At 36.0% G+C, this 4664-nt stretch overlaps 1 long non-coding RNA gene across 1 annotated transcript; it reads left to right on the top strand.

Moving 5' to 3' along the window:
* Positions 1-6: 6 nt before the first annotated feature.
* On the top strand, positions 7-1177 carry LOC129571990 (uncharacterized). Its single transcript, XR_008688375.1, has 2 exons — positions 7-276; positions 758-1177. It is a non-coding gene; the product is annotated as an uncharacterized LOC129571990 (long non-coding RNA).
* The last annotated feature ends 3487 nt before the right edge of the window (positions 1178-4664 follow it).

Genomic DNA, 4664 nt, shown 5'->3' with positions numbered 1-4664 from the left:
GTACAGTGGTAAACTCATTTTTATTTGAAACTTGTGAACTGTTCGTCCTCCGTTCGTGTTGCATTGCGCTACTTATAGGCTCAGTGTGACTCTTCGTCTCTGCATAAAAAAGTGAAACAATTTTAGACAAGTTTAATAGAAGTAGACTTTAACTGTGATGATATAATAACCAACGGCCTTCTTTTCTCAATGTTTTAGGTCTAATTGGCCAATATCCAAATTGCTATCCACAAACGACCACTCCACGACCAACACCGCAGCCCCAATGCCCACCAGGTATGTTATAGGTTTTTAACTGAAATAAAACAGTAACGAATTGAAATAAAGACACAACAACACATTAGCAGAACCAATTATAATATGCGCTCTGTTGACAATTCCCAAGAGAAACGGCCAATATGTTTATACGCTGTCTATCCGCCGAAAATACACTACAATATATATTCACCCTTATTGGACGCCGAATTCAATATATATTCTAGTGTATTTTCGGCGTATTCTTCAGCGTGAAACATATTGAAAAATATTCAGGCGCCCTCTGATGGCCATGAATGCATTCATTGATTCAATATGTTTCACGCTGAAGAATACACCGAATATACACTAGAATATATATTCAATTGGGCGTCCAATAAGCGTGAATATATATTGTAGTGTATTTTCGGCGGATAGACAGCGTATAAACATATTGGTCGTTTCTCTTGGGTTACTCTTGACTCTATTACATTGTCTCATTCATGTTCTTTGTCAATTCCAGGCTACCTAGGAAACTACCCCAACTGTTTCCTTCCGACCACGACCACAGAAAAAACATTCACCGGATACACATACTTGCCACCAAAAATCCCTTTTAACTACTAAACTAAAAAGCTAGAGTCGACAATTAAACAAAAGGAACCGTAACACGATATTAAATTTGTGGGAGAGCTGCTTTTATTGATGAATGAGATTGATTTTTCTATTATACTATTTAAGACGAGAAACATTTTATCAATCTGATATGGGAGTGTTCGACATCAAATTGTAGACAATTGTAAAATATCCAGTCATTTTTTTACCGTACAATGTGAAGCAGATAGAGAAAAAAAAACAAGCAAACAGTGATTCTTTGTGTCCTGTAAAAGAAGAAAAAGAAAGGGGAGGACCAATTCGAATAAAAAAATATAAAAAATTTAAACCAATCTATTTTAATTATTCTAGTTTTTTAGCTGTGATCGAACATGTGAACTCCCTTTTTACAACTTTAGGGAAAAATGTGAACTTCATCTTCGAAATTCTTTCTCCTAGCGCTTCTCTCCCACTGTCACAAATGCCAAACCAAAAGCGGAAATGGATCATTTGGGTGTCAATTACACTATCTACGCATCTGGAACATGTATTTTTCCATTTGTTCCATGCTAGGTGACATTAGTATTGATGATAACGGGCCACTGTCATCACTTCCACATATTGGAAATATTAACCGTTCGTGGACAATTAATTTTGTTTATTTGTGAAAATACAAGTAAACCCCGTGTGCCATCCTCCACTTGTATTGGTTTTACATTGAAGGGCACTACACGCACCTTAACATTCATAATACAAATTTAATGTGAGTGGAGGCACAGATTGCTCGTGCTACGGTCAACTCGGATAAGGATCGCAGTTACGGATAAAAATCTTTATCCGTACAATATAAGGTTTCAGAATTATAACGAAATTTTGTATTATAATCACCTTATAAAGCAAAACAGAGAAATACTCCATGCGTTTTGTTGACGATTCAAGTAAATTACACATAGAATAACTAAGGAAGAAAGGAACAACACATGGAATCATATAGTCCGTAGGCGGCTCCATTTTTTTCTGTTTCAGATAATATTTCAAAATTTGAAATTCTGAAGGCACCAAAAAAATTTTTGTCACCGTCTAATTGTTTCGAACGTTTTTGAGCATTCAAATTGAATGCATATGGACTTATACGAACAAAAGCATCATCACATAGATGGCGCTTTATTTAATGCAATCCACACACATTGTTACACGGTTACAGCCCAAAAACCATACACCTTGTAAACGACTTTTCACTTTATTCTGTTCTGAAAAAAACATCAATTTTCGCCAATTTTTATGGTTGCTAGGATGCAAGGCAGCCAATTTTTAATATTATTGGTGAATCGGTAGCAAACTACAATTTCTAAAATATTTATTACTCAAAAAACGTTCAAAACCATTAGTTGGAGGCAAGATTTTTTTGATGCCTTCAGAATTTCAAATTTTGAAATATTATCTGAAACAGAAAAAACAAGAAACATTCTCGCCAATGAAATCTATGGGACCAGGCGCAACTTTCGTGGATATAACCTATTTGCCCAATTGAGTTTTAAAGGGTGAAAAATGTATCGAAAGTGTTGGGGATGAAATTTTTCAACATTCGAATGCGAATTTAGAGTATACAATACACCCAACATGAGTTCGCCATGGTCAGATTTAATATTGGGAGCCGCTTAAGTGACTCCATAGTTTAAAGGTGGGAATACACCTTGCAAGCAAAATGCTTGCAGCAAGCATTTTTTTCCAACGTACTTTTGTATTCGATTCTAAGAATGACACTTGCATGCAAGTAAAGGTAGTGTAATACATTAGTGTAAATTTTGGTCAATATTTTTTTCCAAACGTCCACGAGGTAGGTTTATATGATCGATTTTATAAAGATATTTGAATATTCGAATAAATTCGATAATTTTAGCACTATATGTTTTACTTTGTGGGCAGTAGCGCAAAAATTTCGACCAAAATGTATGCAAGTGAAGTACTTGCACGCAAGCATTTGCAAGCACTTTGCTTGCATGGAATTCTGTTCCATATTTTCGTGTATACGTCCACAAAGTAAATTGTACAGTGATAAAATGATCGAATTTCTTTGAATATTTAAATATATTTTTAAAATCGATCATATAAACCTACCTCGTGGTCGTTTAAAAATAAATATTGACCAAAATTTACACTAATGTATCACACTACCTTTACTTGCATGCAAGTGTCATTCTTAGAATCGAATAGAAAAGTACGTTGGAAAAAAATGTTTGCTGCAAGCATTTTACTTGCAAGGTGAATTCCCACCTTAATAATCTTCGATCGCCCACCGAGAACATAGGAAAACATATGCACGTGCTAACGACGTTTGAATCCCAAAATTATTGAACGTCTGTCACCCGAAAACGACACAACAACACATGAAATCATATATTCCGTATGCGACTCCATTTTTTTCTGTTTCAGATAATATTTCAAAAGAACATGATATGGGGGCCTGAGAGTAAAAAAGACAAGAGATTGCATATTTGCTGCTGAATAGGCCTGAGCTGAGCTGAATTTGCTAACTCAGGCGCCTGAAGCGGTATTTTAGCGCACTTACGGTGCAAAATTATTGTGGATCGCTGGAATCCATCCAAATATAATTGATAAACAGCGTGAATTCCACCGATCCATAACAATTTTTCACCGTTGTACGCTGTTTATCAATTAAATTTGGGTGGATTCCAGCGATCCACAACGATTTTTTACCGTAAGTGCGCTAAAATACCGCTTCAGGCGCCTGAGTTAGCAAATTCAGCTCAGCTCAGGCCTACTCAGCAGCAAATATGCAATCTCTGAAAAAGACTAACAAAAAGTTGAGCGTAAAAGTGAACTAACTACATACAAAACAGCCTGACGGTAGATGTGTAGTAAAGTTTTAAAACTGTAATCGAAAGTCGATCTCATTACGAAAACAAAACCCTAAATATTCCCTGTATATACTACACGCTGAGCGTGTAAATATTCCCAGTGACATTGATCGACCATATGGGTGCTAGTAGGTAATGTAAGTGTCTAAATCGGTAGAAAATCACATTTCCTTTGATTTGGGAATAGGGACTCTCAATATGTTGATTTTCTGAATACTTGGACTGAACAGGTCAACTCCCTTGTTACTAACTTTTTCTTGCCTTTTGTTGGTCATCACTTTTCGAGTTTTTTCCATGATTTTTGACATTTTTGATAATAATTCAATTTGCCCACACGAGATATCGCCCAAAATTGGCTGAGATTCTTGTTTCATCGTCGTGAAGCTGCCATTAAATTTTCAGAACGGTTTTCTAGCTGTGAAGGGAGTTACAGCGCCATATGTGATCACAAAAGTCATTCTTTGAAAAATTATTCTTTTGTTCCATACTAGGTGACATTTTTGATAATAACTCAATTTGCCCACACGAGATATCGCTCAAAATTGGCTGAGAGTCTTGTTTCATCGTCGTGAAGCTGCCATTAAATTTTCAGAACGGATTTCTATCTGTGAAAGGAGTTACAGCGCCATATGTGATCACAAAAGTCATTCTTTGAAAATTTCTTCGTTTGTTCCATGCTAGGTGACATTGGTCCACCATATGGGTGATAGTAGGTAATGTAAGTGTCTAAATCGGTAGAAAATCACATTTCCTTTGATTTGGGAGAAGGGCTTCCCAATATGTTGATTTTCTGAAGACTTGTACTGAACAGGTCAACTCCCTTGTTACTAACTTTTTTTTGCCTTTTGTTGGTCATCACTTTTCGAGTTTTTTCCATGCTAGGTGACATTGGTCGACCATATGGGTGTTGGTAGGTAATGTAAGTGTCTAAATCGGTAGAAAATCACATTTTCTTTG

Source organism: Sitodiplosis mosellana, unplaced genomic scaffold (genome assembly GCF_009176505.1).
Source record: "Sitodiplosis mosellana isolate CC-2019 unplaced genomic scaffold, AAFC_SMos_1.0 Smas_scaffold_3908, whole genome shotgun sequence".
Classification (NCBI taxonomy): domain Eukaryota; kingdom Metazoa; phylum Arthropoda; class Insecta; order Diptera; family Cecidomyiidae; genus Sitodiplosis; species Sitodiplosis mosellana.
This window is presented reverse-complemented; position numbering and strand designations above follow the sequence as displayed.